Below are 15923 nucleotides of genomic sequence, written 5' to 3'. Positions count from 1 at the left end.
TATGTATTTTTCTTCTCAGCTGTGGTTTGATTTAGTATATGCATAAGCAGCACACCACAGTCTCTGCTCACCTGCCATCAGACCCTCTGACGAAATAATTGTCTTGGGATTCGTAAAGATGACTGGACACAACAATAATAAACCGCTGACAGAGCAAGGATTGGCGTGATTTATGTGGGGACCAAGATTACACCAGGCTACAAGTGTTTAAGTTGGACCTCCTCATAGAATCCTATAATTCAAAGCAGTAAGAGCAAGACATGTAAACGTAGACATCTCTGTTCTGTCTGTGCTCTGTGGTTGCAAAATGTCGAGATTCTGTTTGTATTGCTATATTTATTTATTAAACAACAGTAAATCTTGGTGTCTTTAGCATGACAGATTCTTGTTTTACAGTATATTTTTGTTGCAACCTGTAAACAATACCATTCTAATGATGTTAAGGGTCAAAATTGTGTAAATTCCACTGTTGGTTCAACTTGTGTCAGTAGTACTGTGTTATTTTCTATGTTATTTTCAACTACCACATTTTACTGCTCAGAGGATTGAACGCGGCAACATTCCAGTGGGAAGTGAAATTTGATTTAGATTCCTTTCTCAAAAGGACCATGGGACAAGAAGACACTTAATGGCTGTCAGAAATGTAAAGAATGACTACTGAATTTAGTTTTTTCATCATGTTCTGTCTTGACCCTAAGATATTATTTAAGAACCCTTGACTCTCATTTCAGCTGCTGTACAACTGAAAGATCAACTTTTGGCTTCAGGTGTACAAGCACGATTAAACAAGTGTTGATAGGGGCAACAACTAACAGGAAAAATGCAGGAAATTTATATTTCAACCTTGAAATAACATGTCTAGGGGCCTATCTTACAAAATTGCAATTGGGGAATTTAGCAAAGGTGAAAGTTATGGTGTGTAAAGACTGCCCCATTTGCCTTTATTTTAAATGTTTACCAGCCTATGTACATGGTAGTAGTGTTAATTATTTCCAATATCTTTCACTCTTGAACAGATTAAAGCAAAGTATACTCCCACATTTACTTTCATCACTAGCTCTTAGATAATTATAACTGCATTAGCACAAAGTGCAATATTGTCACTTGTGGATAATTCATCACTTTATGCTGTAGGAATTCAGCTTTTTGAATACACAACTTTTACAATACCATGTAATAAATCCTGATGTACACTATTTTTCCATTTCTTCTTTGACGTTCCTCGTGGCTTTGCAGAAATACAAGCTTCCTTAACAGTGTAATCATCCTCCATTATCATTAAGTCATCGCCACCATGTTCTGATCCCATTCACGCCAACTCCATCTAAATGTTCTCGCTTCTTTTTTTTATGTTTCTCTCACTTTATTCATGACAACCACATTTTTATTACTTCATTATACTTGTATAATGACAATACAGGCATTCAATTCAATTCAATAAAGCCTCCCCTATTTATTTCCCCATTTATTTATGCCGCATGCAACAATGGATGTTGTAGTTTTACTTTAATTTTCGTTAAACCAGTCTGACATGTAACAATTCTCTCCACACTACTGTTGCTTGCACTTCCACCATCTTCAAAGCTCTTTTAGAGCCTGGAATTTTCATATCCTTGTTGTTAAAAAGGGAGAGCAAAGAATGTCACAAAAAGCTTAGTTTTAAAGGGAACAATTATTTTCCTCTTCCGCGAATCAATACGTCATACTTTGGCTTAATGTGGATTGTCGCCTTCTGATCCCAAACCATTTAGGGAAAAGAAGTGGGAGGGCTAGACATTGGTAAGAAATAACTATCTAATCTCGCAAATAAGATCAGGTCAATTTCCCATGTTTGGTCTAAAATAATCTTAATATCCTCACTAAACCAAGGAGGACCAAAGAGTCATTATAGTTTTTTTTCTTCCACGGGAAATTATTTTTCAACAAGTGTAACGAGAATAGCCATCATCAAATCAGCAGTCTTACGTATATATTTTTTAACGTCCCTCTCATGAAAAATGTCTTAATTGGATCCATCCCACATTGGTAGATGTAATAGTATATTCATAGTGCCTATATGGAAAAATCAATCAGGCGTGCCAGGATAATAATTCTCATACATAGGAAATAGAAACACTTCTTCACATAAACCATTTTAATGCATATAATATGCACTATATGACTGTCATTTTGTAGAGAACACAATTCAATGCCCTCCACTGCTGAAGAATATTACCAACATCTGGATTTATGTTTCTAATGGTGTTTGTGATACATTCCTTAAGATGATTCATTTTTTTGTATCTTCACCTGATACACCACAGCCTTTAAATGTTTCCAGAGATTAAAAAAAACAAAAAAACATAAGGTCCGTCTTCCATACAACCATGCCGACCAATCCATCCACCTGGAATGATCTAACCACTGACGTACTATCTAGCAAGGATGAGAACTTTTTTGTTTGTTTTTGGAACATGCTTAGCACTATTTGTTCCCATTATCAATAAAAGAAAATCATGTTAAAAGCATGTATGTACGTATGGGCTGTATTAAGTTTCCTATGTATGACTTATGGGACACCCTACAATTACTTCAAGCCAGGTTTTTATTCTCACAAGGCTAGCCAGCTACCTATAGGCACCAGGGGGGGGGGGGACACCCTGAATCAGCGGCCAGCCAATCGCAGGGCACGAGGAATTTGAATGAATGAATAAACAAAATAAACAAACAATAAATAAATAAACGAATAAACAAAACAAACAAACAAACAATCAATGAATAAATGATAAAATAAATAAATAAATACATGATTACATGAAAGCATGGATAGATGACTAAACGAATGAACGCACATTGAATAAACAAACAAACAATCAATAAATAAATGAATACAATAAATAAATACATGATTACATGAAAGTATGAATAAATTAATAAACGAATGAACTAACATTGAATAAACAAACAAACAAATAAACTAAAATAAACGAATAAACTAAAATAAATGCACAAATAAATAAGTAAATAAATAAAAACATTTGAAAAATCATTCTATTTTACACTAACAAAGACTACTAGAGCCAAGGTAACTCTGTTAAATGTCATTTTATTTGAATTTAAGCCCATGCAGTGTTACCCTGTGTTAATCACATATTCCCCATAAAGAGCGCAGCTGTTATGCGGCATCCCATCTCAGTGGATCACGTGTTGTTTGAAAGGAGTTTAGCAATCCTACTTCCGATTGATATCACCTGGGGACCACAAGACAGGAAGGAACACTTTGACGCCTCGTTGGTGTTTATGTGAAACTTTCGAAATACGACTGATATTTTCATCTGAAGGGAATTTCTTGGAGTGGAGTAGAGAAGTGAGAGGGAGGTCCTCGTGTTTTAGGGACCAGATGTGTTAGAGAGGAGGGGTACAAACGCAATCAGAAACACACCGTTCAAGCTGGCAGTACAGAACTTCGGGCTTCGCCACAGCTGCATCTTTAATTTTATCCTTCAACGTAAGTAAAAATAAAAATAAAAGAAGAAGAAACGAACAGTAAGAGAGCTAAAGACGCCGTGGCTGTTTGTTTTGTTAACAAAATGTGTGTGTGTGTGTGTGTGTGTTTGCATGCGTGCGTGTGTGCGTGCGTATCAGACGCTGCTGCAGAGAAGGATGAACTTGAGACGTGATGACGTAGTGCGTAACAAGCTCACAGATGCTCTATGTCTGCCTCCTTGCAGTTGTTTAACTTTCTTTTGAAACCTTTCTGTACAGCCAAGCCAAGTTCACTCTGTGTTGTTGTTGCAGTTTCCTTCCCCAATGGAGCTCATGCCTCTCTTTATTTAAGTACCTGAAGTGAACAAGCCTTGAAAAATGCTACACTTGCACAATGATGACAATCAATTATCAAAACTGAAAAAAAGGCTGAAATTTGGAAAGTTAGGCTATCTTAAAGCTACACTAAAGAGGTTTTTTTTAAACATGCATGTCAGTTTACCAGATTTGCATTAAAAGTTGCATTGAAAGTGCACAGTCTTTTTTCCAAGCTATTTTAGTTGGTCTTTTTCTGCCTTCCATCAAAATCTCAGTTGTCATTATTTTGCTAAAGAGATGCAATTTTAATATTTAATATTTTAATATGGCTTTTTGTTCAAGTGGCTAGTGTGTCAACCTCACACTTCAAAGATTTTCAATCCCAGGTGGGTTCTGATGTTCTCCCCAGGCTTGTGTGGGTTTTTATGGGTGCTCCAGTTTCCTCTACCATTGCCAAATACATTCATGGTGTGCTAGTTGAAGATTCTAAATTGCCGCTAGCTATGAGTGTGAGCGTTTATGGTTGTCTGTCTCCTTGTACCCCGTGATTGGTTGCCCACCAATTCAGGGTGTCCTCAATAGGCTCCAGCACTCCTGCAACCCTAGTGAGGATGAAGCGGTCCAGAAAATGAAAAAGTATTATATTGGTGAAATGGTGGAACACTGAGTAGCATGTCTGCCTCACAGTTTTGAGATCGTGGGTTCAATGGCCGTTGGGTTCCGACATTCTTGTGTGGAGTTTGCATGTTTTCTCCGTGCCTGTGTGGCTTTTGTCCGCGGACACTGGTTTCCTACCACATCCAAAAACATTCGTAGTAGGCTGGTTGAACACTCTAAATTGTCCCCAGGTGTGGGTGTGTGTGGGACTGGTTGTTCATCTTCTTGTCCACTGCAATTGGCTTCATTGGATTTACGGTGTCCCCAGCCTACTGCCCACAGTTAGCTGGGATATGCTCCAGCACCCCCGTGACCAATGTAGCATTAAGCGGTACAGAAAATGAATGCATTTCAAATCTTTGCACTGGTTGGCCATCCTAAGAGTGGGAAAGTTCCGGGGAAGCTCGTGTGTGTTCGCAATGCGTGGGGAGACAACAACAATCATTTTGCAATTACATTGCTCCAAAGCTCTACTTACAACTATATAAAATGAAATATTTAGTCACTTGACACTCTTGCTTCAACGGCTTTGCCTGCACACATGACACTCAGTGTGTTAAGGCTGAAGGTCATTGTATTATGGACTCACTGTCAATTATATTCAATTTTCTTTAACTATATAAATCTCGGCGGCCTGGCCACTGAGTGGTTAGCACGCCAGCCTCACAGTTCTGGGGTCGATGGTTCGATTCCAGGTCGGTTCTCATTGTGTGGAGTTTGCATGTAGGCTGGTTGAATGCTCTAAATTGCCCCTAGGTATGAGTCTGAGCGTGAATGGTTGTCCGTCTCCCTGTGCCCTGCAATTGGCTGGCCACCGATTCAGGGTGTCCCCTGCCTGGTGCCTGCAGTTAGCTGGGATTGGCTCCAGCACCCCCTGCAGCCCTTGTGAGGATAAACTGTTCAGCAAATGAATGAATGAATTTTTTTCCACAAAATAGTCTAGACCACAGAAAATATCTCTATTTGCTATTATTTTTGGCTGAAATATCTACAGGATGTGACCCTGAGTTTCCCCAAAGTACCACAAGTGACCTGGAAATGCCCCAAAATCAACAGGAAGTGGCCTGAAAATCACAATTTTCTTTCAACTGCCAAGAAAGAATTCCCACACAAAATTACATTTTGTAGTTCAGCTATAAATGTATAGCTTCACCTCATATATTTGTGGTAATTTGCTAGCATAGGTTGTGTTTCTTTATTTTGTATTCCTTTTGGACTATTATATTATGCTGAGTTTAACTGTGTTAGAGGGAGAACATATTCAGTTGAATAGGAGCTGCAAGAAACTTGATACAATCTAATTTGCCAAGAGACTGCGCATACTTGATTCCTGTTAAGATTTGATGTGTTTGTTGAATAATAATGAATGGCAGGCTTCATTTGCAACTTATTTTCTGTTGTTGTACTGACCTGGTAGTAAATGCTTGAGACACAGTATCTGGTGCTGCGCCTTTTCGCCAAAGTTATTTCTACCTCCTTAGTATTGAGGAATGTTCCCCGGCAAATGAAATGTCAAGTCGCGTTTCACTGAAAATTCCAGATCCGTAAGATTATGGATGCATCAGCGCAAACGTAACTCGACACACACTTTGTTCCACCTTACCGCTTACTCCTCGTCAGAAGCAGAAGTGACTATATCATTGACAAAGCAATTTTGTTCACACACTGAGCTTGAGTAAGCTAGACTGACCTTTTTGTTTTCAGATACGTTAGGGACTGAGCAAGATCATCTAGTTTGGAGTGAGTCCACGTTTAATTCCATGGGAGAACGACTGCTTGTTTGTTAATGCCGGAAAGCTTTGTTGTGCTCGTGTGAAGAAAGAAAAGCCACTTTGACTTTTCCTGAGCACAAGTTGAAGAGCTCTGAATTAAGGCTGTGCTTGATTTAACTGTTCTTATTTTTGTTGCCACTAAAAATATGGTTCTGCCAGATGTGGCATGCAATAAAGTTATAAATGGGTGATCTAAAATTGTATTTTCCTCTGGTCCCAATCACACCAAACTTTGAATAACTGAGACTCTGTGGCTTTTCTGGTTGTTAATCTCCCCAGTTTGACACTGCATCCCACCATCTTGGTTTATATTCAACCAATCGGGATTCACCGCTATCACCGTATGAATGCGTCAAGGCAAGTCTTTCGTACTGATTTATGTTGTTGTGAGTGTGCACGAGTAGATACATGCAAGATTTATTGTTTGTTGACTATTTATGGGACTTCATAAAATGAACTCATCTCCAATGAAGCACACTGCTGAACCTCCTTGTCTGATTGTGGGGTTGTGTCCTTGTGTTACGAGCACAGCATCTGAGGCCAAGCCCAGTTTGTACAAGACATTCTGCCACCAGAGTCACCAGAGAGCATAAAACAGAAAGGCCTTGTTCGGTCTTTGGCTGGAGAAGCTGGACACATTTCAACTGCGCAGATTATTATTTCTCATGACAGTTCACATTCAGGGAAGATCAAGAGCGATCTACTTAAGAGCTTGCATAAGACATAGACCCTACTCGGGTAGCCTAGTCTCATTAAAAGTTTGTGAAACTGTAGTGTAGATGCTGAGAGATGAGTCTGTAGGAGACATCAATGGTAAAGATGAAGTTGCATAAGAATCAAGTAAGATTAGCTTTGAATAGATGAAACGTATAGTATAGAGAAGGGCATCTTAATTTTGCTCTTTGACTACAAACCATTGTGTATAATTTAATGATGGTTGATGATTACCTGGTTGTGCTCTGTTTACCACATCCGACTATTATAATTTTGTAGTCTCCAATATTATGAATGCCGTTTATCCCTTTTATCATGATATTTTTAAGATGAATAAAAACTGAAACCAGTCTATTTTTTATGTTGTTGTTTTTTTTAAGTAAGGTAAAACTCCAAATGAATTTGTCCTAAAAACTAATACTGTGGTAATTAGTGGAGAGGAAAAAAAAGATCATATATTTGAACTAATCAGCCTTGGTCACGTTTCCAAAGAGTGAGCACAAAAGCAATACTGTGCAAAGCCAGAATAGCAAAATGGCTTCTGTATATCTGTTTTTGGGGTGTAATCCAGACTAGGATTTCCCTATTGCATATTTTTGCATGTCAGTCAAGTCAGAGTCATCTGATTTAAAAAATAAAAATAAAAATACAATTTTATTCTGCTAATAGTGTCCCAATCCAATAGAAATAAATGTCTTTTTCCCCTCCAATTTGACCAAAGCTACCCAACATTAAAGCCATACAAGAGGGCTGACTATAAGAGAACTTTATTGTTTGCGACATAATAATAAAGTTGCGACATATTATGTTTCAAATATTTATATTAAAAAATAGTACAATCGATGAATTGAGCTCTTTTAATTTTCATTTTGCCACCCGACGGTGCAGTGGTTCTTCCGCCAGACTTTGGTGCGGGCAGTCTGTGTTTGATTCCCACTTGGTGGCAGTGTGAGTGGTTGTCTGTCTCTCTGTGTCCCCTACGACTGACTGGCGACCAGTCTAGGGTGTAGTCTGCCTTTTGCCCGAAGATAATAGTGTAGGATACATCATAACATAAGAACAAAGGAGAGGATGGGGAAGAAAACTAATTACTTTACACTTGACAGGAAAAGAAAATCTTATTTTCATGGGTGCATCCTGCAAGCATGACTCAACTCTGCAGGAATTAACCCTTGTGATTGAGGCGAAGATTTTGTGTCCAGCTGTCCATTGGCCGAGCCAAAGCTCCACGCAACCAAAGAGGATGAGACAAGGTTAGGAGACACCCACAGTGGACGTTGTCACTGCTGAGCTCCATGATGAAGTGAGTATGGCTGGCAGTCGTCCTGAAAAGGCCCTGGGAGAAATCAGACATAAACAAGAAGGATTAGAACAAAACTCCTAGCTTGCACTGAGTGAACTCACATGGAGCCTGAGTGAAATCAGCCAGATGGTTTTATGGCTCCGTTATATAGCTGTGTTGTTTATTCTCGTGAACATATTACACTTGAATTGTTTGTTAAAAGTGAATTATGATGAAATACTCTAGGAAGTCTTCTATGGAAGGGTAATTCTTCATCATCTGGTTTAACTCTACTTGGTCACATGATCAATGGGCAGAAAACTTTCTTTTGTAATGTACTCTTAAACTTTTTATAATCAGACAGTGCCCAAGAAATACAGAGCTTTTACAGCACTATCCCTAGTGGGTAGCATGTACCCCCCGATTTTTCAGTATGAAATATTTTAGCTTTTGGGAGTTTCTTTAAAGCACAAACCTCCCTGTACCCTCACTGTTTGTGTGTGAGCAGACAATTGGTGGCATTATGAACACCTGCATATACACATGGCTGACTTAAACCCCATTGAGAACTTGTGGACAATGCTGAAGAAACAAGTACATGTCAGAAAGCCATCAAATTTAACTGAACTGCACCAATTCTGTCAAGAGGAGTGGTCAAAAATTCAACCTGTAGCTTGCCAGAAGCTTGTGGATGGCTACCAAAAGCGCCTAATTGAAGTGAAAATGGCCAAGGGACATGTTACCAAATATTAGCGCTGCTGTATGTATATTTTTGACCCAGCAGATTTGATCACTTTTTTTCTGTTCACCCATAATAAAGTCATAAAAGAACCAAACTTCATGAATGTTTTGTGACAAAGACGTATCTGTTCCAATCACTATCAGAGAAAAATCAGAGTTGTAGAAATAACTGGAAACTCAAGAGAGCCATGACATTATTTATATTTACACATATGCACATTAATAACTAAGATATTTTCTTGTTTGTACATTAGGGGTGGGCTCTCTGAGTGTATAGGGGGTGGCAGGCAGAGAGAGTTTTCCGCCCATGATGGGAAATTGGCCAGTTTACTGCCTTTGCCATGACGGATTATTATAGTCTGAAAACCGCCTATCACCACAAAGTTTAAGTCTCCATATGACATTACCACTCATGGCTGCAAAATCTATATTATTGTTGAACTATTCAAAATGCACCACGGGCAGCTGCTCTCTGCTTCAGTGTGTGGCCTTACTAATGTCATGTGCCTGCTGAGTACATGGATTGTGACAGAAATTGCAGGAGAGCTTTACTTAGAAACAAGTCTATTGTCATTTTCAGTATTGTTCTAAAGTGTGGTCAGTAAGAGAAAGCTATTGAACTATGGATTAGTGTTAAAAGTTCTTTTTCAGCCTTGTCTAGACATTTATTAAACCATATCCTTCCTACTCCAGGAAATGACACAAACCTCACCTTTTATAGAGAATAGCATTAATGCAGCATTTATAATTGGGATATATACATTGGTACCTCGACATACGAGTGGCCCGACATACGAGCAATTCGAGATACGAGTAAAATATCAGGCAAATATTTATCTTGAGATACAAGACGAATTTTGATATACGAGCAGACAGCGGACGCGAGATGGTGCTCATAAGATCAAGATGGGCACTGTCTCTCTGGTCGCAACTCCCTCTTTGTAATGTCTCTGCGAGCACTGGGCGGAGCGTTGCATTTTTGTTTTTTTTCCTGTTAGTCATTGCGAATGGCGAGGTGATCCCTAATACAAAATATATATATATACTACTAGTTGGCAAGTGGTCGTGCGTTATCCTATTGTGAGGACATTTGTTTGCATCATTTTTGGAATATTTTGACGGGAATACAAAAAGCAAACAGCCCATCGATAGTGAAAGTCAGGGTGGAGGCGGGGCAAATACAGCCAACCCGAGAGAAGAAAGGTATCAAACTTTAATACAAATTTAGAATTAAGTTTAATGTAAGGTTAGATTAAACTTATTTTTGAGTGTGTCTGCATCGTAATCCAACTTCATTTAAATTTGTTTGTTATGAAACAAGCGTGTTGCCGTGCAAAAAGCCCCCCCCCTCTCTCCCCCTCCGTATAATTTTAGTACTATTAAACACATCTTAGTAATATTAAACCGCTAGTTATGTGTTACTTTGTTAATAGATGGCGAATTAGAACAAATAAAAAAAAATCCAATCCAATATCCTGTTTTTGGTGTTTTTTCCAGAGGGTTGGAATGAATTAATTTGTTTTAGTTCATTTCAATGGGAGTTATCAGAAAATCGACATACGAGCTCAGTCCCGGAAAAAATTAAGCTCGTATCTCGAGGTACCACTGTATTTGTAAAAGATGGAATATACTCTGAGTTTCCTGAGGGGGGGGTTCAATCGCCTGACTTCGGTGTAGGCAGGCGTGGGCTCAATTCCCGTTGGTGGCGGTATGATTGTGAGTAGCGATGATTGTTTGTCTCCCGGTGTTCTTCACTACGATTGACTGGCGACCAGTCTTGGGTGTACTACTCTGTCTTTGGGCCTAAGTCAGATGAGATAGGCTACGCCAACTCCCGCAACGCTTACGAGGATACGCGGTATGGAAGAAAAAACAGTCCATGTCTATGGGTTTGAAATGGATTTAGGAGCCTAGGCTATAATAGCTTTAGATGGTGAAGAGCCGGAGTATTTATGGATGGGCGGGCAAAGAATCCCGTGTAAGAATAGCGTAAAGGCGATTGGAGGGTGGGCTGCAGATTTCGACAGCTATCTCCTCAGGCCTTCTTCGTGATGATCATGATGATGATGAAACATGATTGTCTCTCTTGGATGAATGGTCCAGATGCTTCCACTTGCCGTTTGTAAACATCCATTTTTTTACACACAAAACAAATGGCACCCTTCTATTTTCCAGATAATAATGTATTGTATATGCTTGACTTTTCATGAGATAACGCAGATTATTGGCGATGTGGAGGTTTTTGATGGAGTTGTGTTTTGGCGAGTCTGGTTAAGCCTTTTGCGTAATCATTTGTAGACACAGGATGTCTTCTGATTGTATATAATAGCAGGGATTTGATCATAGCTTCTATCCCAGGTGGAGTGTACTTTTGCCCAAATCATCTATCTCAGAAGCAAAAATATGGAATGAGGAAAACAGCTGTGAGTGTCCATGAACACAAAAACAGTCACATTGCCACCATTACTACTGAAAGGTCTTGTAGAATGATCAAACAGCAGATGACCCTGTGCCAAGATATTGGTCTCATCTTTGTGGCTCGCTGCCCTAAGTTTGATGGGAAGCCAGGAGTGACGCCGAAAGAGTAGATCTCAAAATTTATATAACAGTAGAGGAGCGAGGCTGCAAAGGAGATTAACTTAAGGTAACACACTTTGATTTGTGACATCCTTCTTCTAGATATGGGAAGGTTGTTCTTTCCAAAAGCCTATTTCCCTTTTAGAACATAAATCAAGTATTCATTTTCTTTTTATTTGTTGACAGCCTGCTCTCTGCTATGTGACAGAGAGGTGAAATTGCACAACCATAATTACTACTTTCCTTTGTTATGCAGTTTTCCCTCATAATTCAGACTATTGGCACATCTTTGTTTTGGCTGTTACTATTTTTCTAGCTTACATAGCCATACTTGGTTATATCAGATTTTGTATAGCGTAGATTATAAATGTTTAGACCATTCACCCTGCAAACATCCAATCTTAAGGATAGTAGTCTTCAGGATCGAGGGTTCGATACCATGTCCGGACCTGCCTGTGTGGAGTTTGCTTGGGTTTTCTCTGGGTACTCTGGTTTCCTTCCACATCCACAAGTCTCAATTCTGTGCAAAAACATGTGTTGTCGCCTTGATTGTTGTGGGAATTCAATTCAGTTTAGAGATGAATCTGATGTGATCTGACAAGTTAGAACATTTGGTAAAAAAACAAAAACATAATGACCTGGTGGTGCTATAATTCTAGGTCTCTGTCATTACCCCCCAAAATCTAGTGTTTTATTTTGTGTGCATGTATATGAGGTAGGTGTCATCAGGCATGCTGAAACAATATAATTTAATTCCATATCGTAAACTTGTTTCTCGTCAAAGAAACAAAAGTTCCTGTTTACATTCATAAGCACACCACTGTTAAATAAAGGAAGAAATCAATGTAGTAATCATGTCAACCAAAGGTTGAACACACTCTTAATTAATTACAAATAAAAAACTACCATCATCTGCAGCATATTGCAGATCTCTGTCTAATCATTGTTCGTTTTCCATCTGGTAATAATCAGCAATTTTGATTGCCTTTCAAGCTAATTGTGCTCTGAAACTAATAGCTTATGCTAACCAATGTTTGCTAGAACTCATGCGACGTCATCTTCTCTTAGACCTAGAAGCATGTTGTGGCTTTCCTGTGTACATATTACAGAGCCTCTTTTAAGTGTCTCAACTACTGTACTGTAATTGCCTTCAATGTTTTCCATATGTATCGTACTTCTATTCTGCCAGCTTTGTGCACCATGTCATCCTGAAGGCTTAATGCATATATTTTTGGGGGTTCCAAAGGTAGGCCACAGAGGGAATTTCCTCTTGCAGCAATCAATGCTAGAAAAGTGAGATCTGGTGATACTTTTTCTGAGAGGTTGTCATCCGGTGGAATGGTCTGTGCTATTACGACATGCAACACTTTTCCGTGACCATTTAACACTGTGGACTGTTTACATCCTTTACAAATAAAATATCTAGCTTTAAACAAGTGTAACTTAATAAAATGCCAACATTATTTAGTCTATTTTTATTTTGTAGCTAAAATTATGCTTTTTCTTTCTTTTTCAAACTGCTTGTTCATATCAAAGGTCTTATCAAACAGGACTATTGACTATGAATTCAGTATGGTTCAAAAAAGCTTGTAAGAAGTTTCACCCTCATAGACACAAAATATTTTGCCTTGTTTACCCATGCATTTTTCAAACTCAGGCTCCATAAAATAATAATGAACCCTCAAAAGGGAAACTAACAACTCGGAGACAGTTGAATATAACTGACTTCATTTGATGTCCTTTTTCTTTCTTTACATTTATTCATTTTCTGAACCGCTTTATCCTCATTAGGATTTGGGGGTGCTGGAGCCTAAACCAGCTGACAGAGGCGGGGAACACCCTGAATCGGTGGCCAGCCGATCGCAGGGCACAAGGAAACGGACAACCATGCACACTCACCCATACCTAGGGGCAATTTAGAGTGTCCAGTCAGCCTACCATGCATGTTTTTGGAATGTGGGAGGAAACCGTTGTACCCGGAAGAAACCCAAGCCTCTTGCATGCTCATACAATGTTTATTATGTTGAAATTGTGGATAAATACAGCATGTCTGGAGTTTTAATCCGAATCACAATTGGGATATGTTTGCCCATGAGTACATAAACGCCAATAGAAATATACAGTACATGCCAAACACATGGATGCTGTAGTATTACATGGTTGTGACATTGTTTACTTGTTATGCATATAACATGTTATCACTTTATTCAGCTAATAATTTATTTATTTTTCCTGATGCAGGGGGACTGTTGCAATTGTATATCTTACATGACATTCTTTTTGTCTTATCTCTGATAGGAATGTGATACCAAAAACCCAAGTGCAGTTGTATATCCATACACAAGTGGCAGGGTAAGTGCAATGTATTAAATGTTGCCTAAAAGACTGTTTCTGTTTTCATCCCCAATTAAGACAACAAATGCCTGCAATTAAAGAATTAAAGACGAGAAGATTTAAATGCATTTAAAGTCCTGATACATTTTTTTTAGGATTTGTAGCAGGCGTCTTTATCAATTCACCGTAATATATAGTATGCTATATTTGTAGTTGTTTGTTATGGGAGATGCCAGGACTCCCATCTTGCAGTGAGTCAATGTTTTACCACAAGGGGGCAGTGGTAGGGCATCTATAAGGCACTTCTATTTGGTAAAAAAAATCGTTCAGGATTTATTCCAAAGAAATGTTTTTCATGTTTTTTTATGTAGATGTTCATTGTGAAAAGAACATTTTAATTCAACATCTATGAATGGTGTATATTGCTAAATCATAAAAATGACATATACCAGATTTTACAAGGCATACCTCTGCCCAGCTGTGAATAATTGATAACACTTGTTGACACACTGGATACATTAACCAGTCTTCGGATTTATCCGGAAAAAACATGTAGAAAGAAGACAAGGCAAAAGTGTGTTTTGTATTAGAAGGAAAAGTATGTTCGGTAATTGTTCAAAATTTCAACCTGGTCTATACAGCAATTCTATCTTCATGAGTTGGAATGGTTACATACTGTTTACATTTACCCATCTTTTTTTGGGCAATTTTGAGCCAGGTAAAGAATATCCCCAAATAATTGTCTGTATTATATTATGAACTACAGATTCTGTCAAAATGTAATAATGCTAGTGTGTTTTTAAGTGAATGTTGAGTAAAGTAGAGTATGTTTCAATTTCCCACTACTAGAATAGGTTCTATTATTTATGAGCTGTGAGTTTCCTCAAATTCTTGAAGCAGCTGGTGTCAAAGGACAGACATCCATTCCCCCATGATCTATAATTTATCAACAAAACACTTTGCCAGGGACACAGAAATAAAAATAATACATAAATATCACAAATCTAAATCTGAAATATTGTGTTTAATTAAATAATGGTCAGGCAGCATGATGAACAAATGGTTAGTTCATCTGCTTTACAGCTTCTTGTGTGCAGTTTGTGTGTTCTTTGCTTTTGCAGGGTTTCACAAGATAGTCTGGATTCATACATTTCAAAAGTTAAGTGGAATATGATCAAGCTTACTGTGTCAACCTTAATAAGCTTAAGTGGGACAACAAATGGCTAGATACACACTTACTTGACTTGGGAGTCAGGACAGAGATATGACTTGCTGCTTTTGTCGCGACGTTTCTGCACTCTCACAATTCACAATGTTTCAATATTTGTACCTCTTCAGGCCTTCATGCTACCCATACATCGAAAAATGTGTGCTGGTGTCCAATATGGTTTGTGGCCTCCTGGGTGTAGGACTGGGCACCAGTATTGACCAGAGTTTAAATTAATGTCTATGACTGATAGACTGTGCTCTTGCATGTGTTTGCATGTGTTTACTGACATACACCTGGCACAAAAGCGGGCGTAAAGAGAAGCCACTAAGGCTTCTCGGTGCATGAAACCAGTGAAGTTGGGGAGGGATCATTCCAGAGATGCGAGTTGTGTATATACTGTAAGTGTGGATAAGCATGCTCCACAGCCTTTAGGTCAGCACTTAAAGGAAGTTGCAGGCGTTCACAGAGCAAGGATTTATCAAACCGTATTAGGTCTGTATTTGCATGTGCCTGCTGCATCTCGTCTCCTTGACACCCATCATACACGTGTACAGCTCAACAAGGACCACCCAAAGATTTTGAGGCCTTAACAATAACAGCTCTTCTTACTACAAGAGATATGTTCGGTTCAGTCAGTGGTGGATGGGATAGACACTATAATTTACACAGCATATTACAGCAACAGCAGCAACTTTGTTTAATAGACATGTCACAATTGTGATACCCCCTCCCAATAGCTTCTTTTTTGCTTGATCAGAGATTATACTGCAGCATTCTTTTTTTTTTGGTGTCTGCTTTTATCAGTCTTTTTAATACATCACATCAACTAATGGTTTCCAAACTAATGTCTGTT

The 15923-nt window shown here is 38.6% G+C and overlaps 1 long non-coding RNA gene across 2 annotated transcripts in view; it reads left to right on the top strand.

Moving 5' to 3' along the window:
- Positions 1–3189: 3189 nt before the first annotated feature.
- LOC144071777 (uncharacterized) overlaps positions 3190–15923 on the top strand; it is a 161368-nt gene continuing 148634 nt past the window's right edge. For both annotated transcript variants that reach the window (XR_013299729.1, XR_013299728.1), the window contains exons 1-2: positions 3190–3487; positions 13825–13878. This is a non-coding gene — a long non-coding RNA (uncharacterized LOC144071777). The remainder of the gene's footprint in view (positions 3488–13824; positions 13879–15923) is intronic.

Source organism: Stigmatopora argus, chromosome 3 (assembly GCF_051989625.1).
Source record: "Stigmatopora argus isolate UIUO_Sarg chromosome 3, RoL_Sarg_1.0, whole genome shotgun sequence".
NCBI lineage: Eukaryota > Metazoa > Chordata > Actinopteri > Syngnathiformes > Syngnathidae > Stigmatopora > Stigmatopora argus.
Note: the sequence above shows the minus strand (reverse complement) of the source record. Positions and strands in the feature narration are given on the sequence as shown.